This window comes from Microcaecilia unicolor, chromosome 3 (assembly GCF_901765095.1).
Source record: "Microcaecilia unicolor chromosome 3, aMicUni1.1, whole genome shotgun sequence".
NCBI lineage: Eukaryota > Metazoa > Chordata > Amphibia > Gymnophiona > Siphonopidae > Microcaecilia > Microcaecilia unicolor.
Window position 1 is genome coordinate 111,778,846 of NC_044033.1, and position 12,948 is coordinate 111,791,793.

General features: G+C 43.1%; 1 protein-coding gene across 3 annotated transcripts in view; it reads right to left on the minus strand.

Moving 5' to 3' along the window:
* ATL2 (atlastin GTPase 2) overlaps positions 1–12,948 on the minus strand; it is a 208,030-nt gene that overhangs the window by 112,867 nt on the left and 82,215 nt on the right. The gene's annotated exons all lie outside the window — the stretch shown is intronic.

Consider the following 12,948-nt stretch of genomic DNA (forward strand, 5'->3'; position numbering starts at 1 on the left):
ACGGTTCTTTGAGTGAAAAACATTTTCTATTTGTTTTACAAGTATTTCCATACAATTTGAGTGTCTCCTGCAGGCTTATTTTCGAAAGAAAAGGGCGCCCATCTTCCAACACAAATCTGGAGATGGGTGTCCTCACAGGGTCGCCCAAATCGGCATCATTGAAAGCCGATTTTGGGCACCCTCAACTGCTTTCCGTCGCGGGGACGACCAAAGTTCCCAGGGGCGTGTCGGCAGTGTAGCGAAGGTGGGACCAGGACATGCTTAAGAGATGAGCGTCCTTGGCCAATAATGGAAAAAAGAAGGATGTCCCTGACGAACACTTGGCCGACTTTACTTGGTCCATTTTTTCTTGCGAGCAAGCTTCAAAAAGGTGCCCCAATTGACCAGATGACCACCGAAGGGAATCACTTCCCCCAACTCCCCCAGTGGTCACTAACTCCCTCCCACCCTCAAAAAAAAAAAAAAAACTTGAAAAATCTTTTTTGCCAGTCTCTATGCCAGCCTCAGATGTCATAATCAGCTCCACCGCAGCAGTATGCAGGTCCCTGGAGCAGTTTTAGTTGGTGCAGTGCACCTCAGGCAGGCGGACCCAGGCCCCCCCCCACCTCTTACACTTGTGGTGGTAAATGCTGAGCCCTCCAACACCCCCCCCCCCAAACCCACTGTACCCACATGTAGGTGCCCCCCTTCACCCATAAGGGCTATGGTAGTGGTGTACAGTTGTGGGGAGTGGGTTTTGGGGGGGCTCAGCACACAAGGTAAGGGAGCTATGGACTTGGGCGCAATTTAGGAAGTCCACTGCAGTGCCCCCAAGGGTGCCCGGTTGGTGTCCTGGCATGTCAGAGGGACCAGTGCACTACGAATGCTGACTCCTCCCACGACCAAATAACTTGGATTTGGTCGTTTTTGAGATGGGCGTCCTCGGTTTCCATTATCGCCGAAAACCGGGGACAACCATCTCTACGGTCGACCATCTCAACACTTAGGACTACCATCTCTAAGGTCGACCTAAATGTTGAGATTTGGGTGTCCCTGACCGTATAATCGAAACGAAAGATGGACACCCATCTTGTGTCGATAATACAGGTTTCCCCGCCCCTTCGCGGTGCCATCCTTAGAGATGGGCGCCCTTAGAGATGGTCGTCCCAGTTCGATTATGCCCCTCCACAACTAGCTCACCTTTATCCACATGTTTATTCATGTTTTCAAAGAAATGAAAAATTGGTGAGGCAAGACTTCCCTTGGCTGAACCCATACTGACTTTGTCCCATTAAACCATATTTTATTTTATTTATTTTATTTATTTAGTTGCATTTGTATCCCACATTTTCCCACCTATTTGCGGGCTCAGTGTGGCTTACAAAACATTGTAAATAATAGAAATACAGTTTGTTACATTACGATTACGGTTACATTGTGAATAGTTAAGGAAGACAGAGTTATATCAGTCACTTTTGGGGCGTAGAAACTATAGGATATGTCGTTGGGAATTACTACGGTGGTCGAATAGTAGCAAGAGAGTCCACATGTTCTATAGTTTTATTCTATAATACTTTCCACTATTTTGCCTTGCACTGAAGTCAGGCTTACTAGCCTGTAATTTCCTGGATCACCCCTGGAACCCTTTTTAAAAATAGGCGTTAACATTGGTCCTGCCAATCTTCAGGTACTATGGACAATTTTAATGACACGTTACCGATCACTAACAGATCAGCAATTTCATGTTAGAGTTTTCAGTACCCTGGGGTGTATGCCATCCAATCCAGGTGATTTATCACTCTAACTTGTCGATTTGGCTCAGTACATCTTCCAGGCTCACTGAGAGTTTTCAGTTCCTCCGCATAGTTATCCTTGAAAACCATTTCCAGTATAGGTAGATCTCTTACATCTTCTTCTTTAAAGACCAAAGCAAAGAATTCAATTTCTCCACTATGGCTTTGTCCGCCCTGTGTCCCTTTTGCTGCTTCATGATATAATGGCTCCATGGATTCCCTCACAAACTTTCTGCTTCTGATGTACCTGAAAAATGTGTGAGTCTCCGCACCAAGTTTTTCTTCATATTCTTTTAGCATGCTTTATCAATACTTTGCATCCAGCTTGACAGTACTCATGCTGCTTCTTATTTTCTTCATTTTGATCCTTTTTCCATTATTTGAAGGATGTTCATTTGGCTCTAATGGCCTCTTTCAATTCACCTTTTAACCATGCTGTCGTATGCTCTTCTTTCCACCTTTGTTAATACATGGAAAAAATCTGGTCTGGGCTTCCACAATGGTATTTTTAAACGTCCATACCCGATTTAAAGTTCTAACCATTGTGGATGATCCTTTTAGCTTCTTTTTAACCATTTTCCTCACTTTATTACAGTCGCCTTTTCGAAAATTAAATGCTGCTATAGTGGATTTCTTTTGTGATTTCATTTCAGATATCAGTTCAAATTTATCATGTTATGATCACTGTTTCCCAGTGGACCCAACACTATTACCTCTTCTACCATGCTTTCCACTAAAGATTAGATCTAAAATTAGCTTCCCCTCTTGTCAGTTCCTGGACCAGTTGTTGCAAGAAGTAGTCATGTATTACACCTAAGAATTTTACCTCACTAGCATTCCCTGATGTAACATTTATCAAGTCAATATTGGAGTAACTGAAATCACCCATTAATATAATGTTGCCCAATTTGTCAGCTTTCCTAATTTCTGTAAACATTCGTCATCTGTCTGTTCATTCTGTCCTGACGGACGGTAGTACAGCTCTATCAGTATACTCCTTCCCTTCACACATGGAATTTCTATCCACAAGAATTCCACACTGCTATTTGTTTCATGTAGAATGTTTTATTTTGTTTGACTTGATTCCCTCTAACATATAGTACGACCCCCTCCCCCCCAATTTGATTCACTATCACTGATATAATTAGAACCCTGGTACAGCGTCCCATTGATTTTTCTCTTTCCACCAGGTCTCTGAAATGCCTATTATATCTACCTCTTCATTTAGTGCTATATACTCCATCGCTCCAGAAAAGAAAATAAGCACAACAGGCTCTCAAGAAAAGTAACAAGTGTGCTTTATGAGCCGACACGGGTCGTGTTTCAGCGTAAAACAATGCCTGCCTCAGGGGTTGATTCAACAGAACAGCACAACTAATATAATCTGTTGCTTAAAAGGTAATATTCAGAGAGTTATCAATCCACTCTTAGAACGGTGAAACATCAACTTGCTACGGTACAAATCACTATGAAAGCATGCCAAAAAAAAACGGTTTGTACCGCATCAAGTCAATGTTTCACCGTTCTAAGAGCGGACTGATAACTCTGAGTATTACCTTTTAAGCAAGAAAAAAGACGTGTGAGGCTTTTTTTTTTTTTTTACATTAATGCATAACACACATACACAAGCTAACATTGAGACTAGTCAGTTTTACCAGTGGAGGGAGGTCAAGGGGCGCCATGACACCAGCATTGCCATTTCAGTCATTACAAGTTGAAGACTGGGGGGGGGTTAAATAAAAGAGAAAACCAATTTCTGCTCTTTTCTTACCTAGTCACGCTTCATATTTCCAACCATGTGTAAAAAACGAAAAGTTGACGCCAAAGGTCAAATTTTGAAGGAATCATGAACAGCTGACTATTTTGTTATTGAACATTCTATAACATAAGAATTGCCATAAGAGGACAAGCCAAAGGCCCATCAAGCCCAGTATCCCGTTTCCAACAGTAGCCAATCTAGGTCACAAGTACTTGGCAAGATCCCAAAAGTGTAAAACAGATTTCATGCTGCTTATTCTAGAAATAATCAAGAAATGTTAAGTAGTAGTAGTAGATTTTCCCAAGTCCATCTTAATAATAGCTTATGGATTTTTTTTTTTTTTTTTTAAACCCTGGTAATCTAACTGCTCTTACCACATTCTCTGGCAATAAATTCTAAAGTTTAATTAGAAGTGATTTAGAGATGGTCGACCTAAATGTTGAGATCACCGACCTTAGAGATGGGCGACCTCTGTTTTCAGCGATAATGGAAACCGAGGACACCCATCTCCAAGGCATTTGGTCGTGGGAGGAGCCAGCATTCGTAGTGCACTGGTCCCCCTGACATGCCAGGACACCAACCGGACACCCTATGGGGCACTGCAGTGGACTTCCTAAATTGCTCCCAAGTCCATAGCTCTCTTACCTTGGGTGCTAAGCCCCTCAAAACCCACTCCCCACAACTGTATACCACTACCATAGTCCTTATGGGTGAAGGGGGGCACCTATATGTGGGTACAATGGGCTTTGGGGGGGGGGGGGGGTTGGAGGGTTCAACATTTACCACCACAAGTGTAAGGGGGGGGGGGGGGGCCTGGGTCTGCCTGCCTGAGGTGCACTGCACCCACTAAAACTGCTCCAGGGACCTGCATACTGCTGCGATGGAGCTGATTAAAAACATTTTTTGCCAGCCTCAGATGTCAAAGTTTTGTTTTTTTTTAGGGTGGGAAGGGGTTAGTGACCACAGGGGGAGTCAGGGGAGGTCATCCCCAATTCCCTTCGGTGGTCTATCTGGTCAGTTCGGGCACTTTGAGGCTTGGTCCTAAAAAGAAATGGAACAAGTAAAGTCGGCCAAATGCTCGTCAGGGACGCCCTTCTTTTTTCCATTATTGGCCAAGGATGCCCATCTCTTAAGCATGCCCCCGTCCCACCTTCGCTATGCTGCCGACACACCCCCGGGAGCTTTGGTCGTCCCCGTGATGGAAAGCAGTTGGGGACGCCCAAAATCGGCTTTCGATTATGCTGATTTGGGTGACCCTGTGAGGATGACGCCCATCTTCCAATTTGTGTCGAAAGATGGGCGTCCTTCTCTTATGAAAATAAACCTGTAAACAAACAGGGCTGTATATCAGTTTGGAAGGAAAACAATGGTAAGGAACACTATTCGATGAAACATATGATGCTGTCACAGGTCAAGCTCTGAGTTAACACATTCAAACAGTGTCGAGGGACAGTCATTTTTCAAAATTGCAAGACAAACATTGGAAACTGCAAGTAAGGTCAGTTACCCAATTATCTGAACCTTAGGTAAGAAAGGGAAGCTGCTTTTGGAAGGTGAAAATTACTAAATATTGTTTGAAATTCTCACAAACATCACTTTTCCTGAAAAAGCCTTTGATAGAAGGCATTAGCCTTTCACATCAGACTGTTGGCCGAACAGTTGATGACCTTGCCTCAAACATCCAGGGAATTCTGAATGGGAGACTGAGTTGGTGAGTTTTTTTAGCCTGTATTTAGACAAGAGTACTGATATCAGTGACACAGCTCAGCTTGTGGTATTTGTACATGGAGTGACAAGGGAGTTGTAACCGAGATGCTTGGACCTTTGTCCCATGAAAGGCACAGTTGCGATGGCTATATTAAATTAGGTGCAAAATGTTTTTTTTTGTTTTTTTTTTTGGAAAATTCAACTTTTCGCAGGAAAAGCTGTGTGGCTTAACCACCAATAGAGCTTGTCAAGTATAAACATAAAAGTGCATTCAAATCTTGTTCAAATACAAATGCTACCAATAAAGTAGGTTTTTCCAGTACTTCGAAGTGATACATTTTCAACAAAAGCAGTCAAATTATTTAAATCAGGAGTATTTCTTTCTCCCTGTCTATATACATATATATATATATATAATGTTCAAATACAAATGCTACCAATAAAGTAGATATATAGATAGATAGAAATAGAAAGATAGCTAGAAGCCTAAGCAATAAGATAGGCGAGTTAGATATAATAGGCATCTCCGAGACTTGATGGAAAGAAGATAACCAGTGGGATACTGTCATAGCAGGATACAAATTATATCACAGTGATAGGGTGGATCGGTGTAGGGGTAGCATTATACATTAAGGAGGGCCTTGAATCAAATAGACAAAATATTCTGCAGGAAACAAAATCTTGGAATGTCTGTGGATAGAAATTCCACGTGTAAAGGGGAAAATGATAGTGTCAGGAGTGTACTACCATCCACCTGGGCAAAATGAACAGATGTAGAAATGATAACAGAAATTAGAGAGGCTAACAAACTGGGGAACACAATAATAATAGATATTTCAATTATCTAGATACTGACTGGGTAAATGTAACATCAGAACAGGATAGGGAGGTAAAATTTCTCGATAAAATAAAGGACTGCTTTATGGAGTGGCTGTTTCAGGAACCAAAGAGAGGGGGAACAATTCATAGTACCGTCAGTGTTAGTTGAGGCATGCTGGTCAACCATCCGTCATCGAACAAGAGACATCATGAATCATCATCAAGCACAGATGTCCCACTGATTTTATTTTTTTTTTAAGGTAAAAGGGTGGTGGCTGGGTGGGTATTTGCTTTAAAAATGTTTTTGAATGCATATTGTTTGTGGCTATAAAGATAATTATTAAATTTAATACTCGTTTGTGCAGTGGCGTTCCTGGGGGGGGGGGGGGGGGGGGGCGCTGCGCACGCCTGTCCTTCGTTCGTTCCATGCTCCCTCTGCCCTGGACAGGTTACTTCCTGTTCTGGGGCAGAGGGAGCATGGAATGAACGAAGGACAGGCGCGCGTGGCACCCCCCCCCCCCCCAGCGGCGTGCACCCGGGGGGCGGGGCGCATCGGCGATCCGCCCCGGGTGTCAGATCCCCTAGGAAAGCCACTGCGTTTGTGAAATTATATAGGAAAGAGAAAGGGATTTGATCTGGTGAAAAAGGTAATGGTGCTAGGGCCACTTCATAACAGTGATCAGATTTGATATAATCTCTGGAGTAAGTACACACAGGAAATCCAATACATTAGTATTGGCCACGTTAGAAACAGGTCACTGCGCTTGATGGCCCTTCGGTCTGCCCAGTACGGCAATGCATGTTCTTATGTTCTTAGCGCTACTTAGTTGACAGTGAAGGAGAAATTAGATCTTACCTGCTAATTTGCTTTCCTTTAGTCCCTCCGGACCAGGATTGGACTGATGGGTTGTGTATGCCTACCAGCAGGTGGAGACTGAGAAAATTCTAAGACTAGAGAGCCAATGAGAGCCCTGGTCATGTGATCCTAGCCTCAGTATTTGACTAACAAAGCAAGAAAGAAAGAAAGACTACCCTTTTGTGCATCATAGAATCAAAGCAGCCACAAAGCACTCGTTAAATGTGCTTAAAACGGCAATGCCGTGTATTAGAGCTCACCAGCAACTCTCACCAGAGAAGTGGTATGGCCCACTTAAATTTTTAATATATACCAGCATTTGCTTTTTTTTTTAAAATTTTTTTATTATTGTAACTACAAACTTGCAAAAAAAAAAAACAACAACAACTCCGTGTGTGATAAACGAACTCGCTTCCAAACCTAAGAAAAGAATCTGAAGAGTTGACAAAACATGGGAGGGGCCTGGTCCGGTCCTGAGGGACTAAAGGAAAGCAAATTAGCAGGTAAGATCTAATTTCTCCTTCCTTAGCGTCCCTCCGGACCGGACCAAGATTGGACTGATGGGAAGTACCAAAGCAGTAATCTTAAGGGAGGGACCCTATCAAACCCGCTGAGAATAGCCGAGTTTCAAAGACCGCCTCCTGGCGACAATGAACATCTAGTCCGTATTAATCCGAAAAAGAATGAAGCAAAGCCCATGTTGCCGCCTTACAAATGTGTGCAGAGGGCACTAAAAATAGCTCTGTCAAGGAAAACCGCTTATCAAGTTGTGAAATGTGTTATAACACTCTCTGGAACTGTTGTTCCGGTGAGAAGACAAGTAGAAGTTCTCATTTCCTTAATCCATCAAGATATAGTGGGTTAGAAACGGCCAAACCCTTACACTGACTGGCTAGAAGGACAAAAAGATGATCCGAGCGCCGAAAATGTTTAATAGCTGCCAAATAGCGTGTAAAAGCTCTCTTAATATCTAAAGTATTCAATTTCCTGTGATCTTCCACACCCGAATAAGACCCCAGAACAGGAAGAAAAAACTGAGTGGGAAAGATGAAAACGTGAAACTACGGTAGACAGAAAAGAAGGAACCAGATGTAGAACTACTCTAGACGGCAGACCTACTTGCTCCTTGGAAAAAATTCCAAAAAGAAAACGGAGACCTGCAGTAAAGAAACTTGCAGCTCCGAGACTCTCCTAGTTGAAACAATGGCTACTAAAAACACTGTCTTAAGAGAGAAAACCTTAATGGAAACAAGAAGAAAACAGACCAAAAGGAGGACTCATCAGAGCTGAAAAAATAAGATTGAGATATCAAGATGAAATTTTTTTTTCCCTTCTCTCTCAGACTGTCAGGCGAAGGAGACTAACTCCCTTGAAGAAAACGGGAGACCTCCAAAAAGGACAGGGCAAAAAGTTACCCCATACGCGACCTCAGAAACAGGAAAGAGCTGCAACCTGCAGGTGAAGAGGAGAGAAAATCCTTTATCAAAACCAACCTCTGAACAACAAGCTTCAAAAATGCACCAAGTGCGAATATGAGAGAGAGATGTAGCTCAACGACGCAACTGCAGCACAGTAACAATTACTGAAGCGGACAGTCCTCTCTTAGCTGATGAAGCCCGTAGAAGAGCTCAAACCATAAGACAAAATCAAGCCTGGTGTGGAAGAAAGATCGGATCTTGGAATAGAAGGTCCTTGCGAACAGGAAGATGTAGCGGAGACGCCGAAACAGACGCTGAAGATCCGCGTACCACGGACTTCAGGACCAATTTGGAGCTACCAGGACTCCCGGACCCCCATGTGTCTCAATCGTTTGTAAAAGACAACCCAAGAGAAGCTATGGAGGAAACACATAGAGAAGACCACTGCTGAAAGAGGGAGTCTACCTCTGCCGCTGTAGAGTCCTTTCGGCGACAGAAGAAGCTGGAAACCTGTGAGGAGAGAGTAAAAACAAAAAAGTTGAGAACCGGAGTGCCCCACTGAGCTACTATCAGTTGAAAACGCTCAAGAGCTGAGAGTCCATTCCGTGGATCTAGGGTGAGACAAGAGAAAAATCCGCTAAAATTTTTTTTTTTTTTTTACTCCAGCCACATGGAAGGCTGAAAATGACAGTAAGGTGAATGTCTGCCCATGCGAAATGACTCACCGTCTCTCGTCTGAAGAGTAGACTCTTCATTCCTCTTTGCCAGATGACATAGGCCACTGCCATGGAATTGTCCGAGAGAAACTCTCACCACCTTGCTAGCCACTAGGGAACAAAACTCCTCCAGAGGTAGACAAATTGCTATGATTTCCAAGAAATTGAAGAAGTGGAAAGTTGTCAAAGGAGACCACAGAACATGCAGTAGCCTGCCTAAACAATGGGTTCCCCAGCCACGGAGACTGACAACGATCGCTAAAAAACTGTCCACTGTGTATACTCAAAGCATACCTGCAGTGAGATTCGTCAACCTCAACCACCAGAACAGATTGCAGAGCTGCTGGGAATGCAGAGACCACCTCAGCTGAAGGGATTCTGTTCGAGAGGAATATCTGGGTAGGAGAGAAAATTAGAGAGACCTCATGAAAGGTCTGGCCCAGGAAACTACCTCTATAGTCGCTGCCATGGAACCGAACCTGAATATAATGTCCAACATAAAGAACGCGACCTAGAAGTAATCCTTGAATATGAAATCACAGCTGGAGAACTGTGCCCTGGGGAAGAAAAAACCCCAGGCCATGTCAAAGGTAACCCCTAAATATTCTAGAGACTGCAAAGAAATCAGACGGCTCTTGATCACTTCTACTAGCCAACCTAAGAACTGCAAAAAATATTGTACCACTCGGTCTGAGACCTGCCAACTCTCTTGATAAGAAGTTTCCCTGATTAGCCAGTCATCTAGATACGGGAAATTATAATTCCCTCTTTCCTGAGAACCACTGCCACCACTACGAAAACTTTGGTGAAAGTGGAAGGGGCCGTTGCGAGACCAAACGGTAGAGCCCGAAACTGAAAAATGGTGTCCCAGAATCACAAACCGTACAAAACGGTTGGAGACCGGTCCTGATAGGAATATGTAGATAAGCTTCCATCAGATCTAAGGCAATGAAAAAAACTGTCCCGCACGAACTACCACTATGATGTATTCAAGCGTCTCTACGAAAAGAAGTGACATTGAAAACACGATAGACGGCCTGGAAAAAAACCAAAAATAGGATGGAGTCTTCCTTCTTAGGAATTACAAAGTAAATGGCTTGAAGGTCCAAGAGCCGCTGCAGAGTGTCCCCTACCGCGCCCGCATTGTAGCGAGAACGACAGGGAACATCTAGAAAGACGGCTGAAAGAAGGTTGGCGAACCGTGAGGCATAGCCGTCTTGAAAAAATCTCCAAGACCCACTGGTCAGAGGTAATATGGGTCCACCTCAGCTGTAGAAAGTGGAAATAGGGATTCTGAACTACAAAATCCTACAGTTGGATCGTAGACCACTTTACCTCATCATCCGAAGCTAAAGAGGTGAGAACAAGAGTAGAGTTAAATAAACAGTCAAATAAGAAAAAATCTCATGCATGAAAAGAAGGTATATAAATCCCTGTTGCAGAATTGACTGAAGCCCCAGATAAACTGCCAGCCGCTGCAGTTGCACAATATACAACTGAGGCATATATGATATGAGAAGAAACAGGTCCCAGAGTGCAATTTATATCAGACAGAAAGCGCCTGTAGGTGCTGCCCCTGCAAGCAGATCACCTGAGACACTTGTGCTTGAGGCTAAACTTGTGACTGCTAGAACTGAAGCCACAAGAGAAGATGAGAAACTGAATTAAGCATATCTAGGCATTTTATATATATATACTAGTAAAAAAGCCCAGTTTCTGATGCAAATGAAATGGGGGCTAGCAAGGTTTTCTTCAGAGTGTGCATGTGGGAGTGTGTGTCCCTGCCCTCTGCCCTCTCTCCCTCCGAGTCCAGTCCTTCAGTGTTAAGTTTCCTGCTGTTCTGTGTTTGTGTTACAGAGAGAGTGAGGGCATCTCTCTCCCCTCCCCCCTCTGAGTCCTTCACTGTTACAGAGAGAGGGATTTCCTGCTGTGCTGTTTTCCTTCACTCATGGGGAAACCAGATATCTCTGGCGCTTCACACTTCCGGCTGGAGGCTTCATAGAACGTTGGTGGTGCCTTTTATATATATATATATATATATATATATATATATAGATATATTTATTTATTTTAGATGCTGCAGCCAAAACAATGCCTGACTGTAATCATGCCTATGGAAGAAATGCCCATACCTAACCAAATGGGTGAAATCATGAAATTTTCAAAGATTCTATAACAGAAGCCACAACTGCGCCCTACGTACGCACAGACAAAAATCACCCTAGATTATAGAGAAACAATCAAACAGGTTGCCCAAATGCTGAATAGATCGGTATAAAGATACAGGTATCCTATGAAGGAGTGAACCGAGTTTAGACATTTGCTTATTTCCGATCTGACGAAGAAGGGCAACCTTCGGAAGCTAATCAAGAAATGTATTAAGTTATGTCCAATAAAAAAAGGTATCATCTTATTTTCTTTTCCATATTTTATTTTGTTTGATTTCTATTGATAACCAATGCATAAGGCGCAAGCAAGTAAGCCTTCCATGTAAAATATGTATGTAAAGCATACACCATAGAGGAGAAGTCTAATAGCCTACTGGTCTGATTCTGGGCCAACAATGAACCCCCTTTATGAATCTCAACCAGTAGGTCTTATGAAGGAGGAAAAGACCTAGATGACTCCTCTGGAAGTTGAGTCCCAAGAGCAGATTTGAATGAGTGGTATATGTGGAGAACAAACAGAGAAAAATCCTCCCTCTTAAGGCCACCCAGACTGCACCAGAAACACTACCTCCGTTCCCTTCTGCCCTCTAGCAAACTGAGAAGCAGAGAAGAGCTCCCGCGTTGAAAAGAGTGCAGCTGGAGGCAAGATGGCGACCTTCCGTACGAAATCTAAATCTAAATTATCAGAGAGGTCCGAAGGAGAAACGGAGGGTACTGAGGCAGATGCGACGGACCGACGAACAAAAAAGCAAGAAAACAGCTCATGCGAACAGAAGGCAGAAACGTCTAACCCCGTAGAATACTTGCAGGAGCCAAGGGTATTTGCGCCCTGGCACTGAGAAGGAACGCGTTGGCCTGTCCATCATAGCTGAGCTCTCTCTGGCCCAGAAACGCTTCGCGCCTTTTTTTTTTAAACAACGCGTCGCTGCCCAAACACGAGGACAACGGAGGAAGAAAAAAATCTAAGAAATATCGCTCATTAAGGCCATGGGGACTGTAATAATTATTTCTTTTCTTTTTTTAACAAATGAACTAGAAAAGAAAAAACTCCACAAGAGTAATAAAGCACAACAAAGCTGCCTACTCATTAGTACTGTGGGGAAAGAAAAGTCTTTACCTTTTAACTTTCTTTATTTTTTTAAAGTAAGAGTGGCTGCCTCTTCCAAAGGCAATCCACTTTTCCACCGAAAGGGCAGCCCTTCCCATCTAAGTATGGGAGATGGTGAAGAAATATGTTAGCCTTGCTAGCCCTTGCTCTCAGTAAAATACAGGCCAATGGCTCAGGCTAAAGAGCTAGGCCTTTCTTAGAAATCAAATATCATCTCTGATACAAAGTACATTTTTCTGCAGCTCAAGCTGAAATGAGTTCCCAGAGAGCTATTTTATTTTATTGCATTTGTATCCCACATTATCCCACCTATTTGCAGGCTCAATGTGGCTTACATAGTTTTGTTAATATAGTCATTGCAGGTTCAATGTGGCTTACATAGTTTTAACAAAGTCATTGCAGGGTGACAGATACATTTAATATTGTGCTGAGGTTAAGTAAGGGTAGAAGGAAAGGGGTGATTAAGGTAGTTATAGTAGGTGAGCTATCTTGACTGAGTGGGTTATTGGGTGGATTAGTGTGACTGTTAGTTCTCATTGTATGCCTTGTAGAAGAGATATGTCTTCAGAGATCTGCGAAAAATAGTTGTTTTGTTGATTGTTCTCAGGTCTGTAGGCAGTGCATT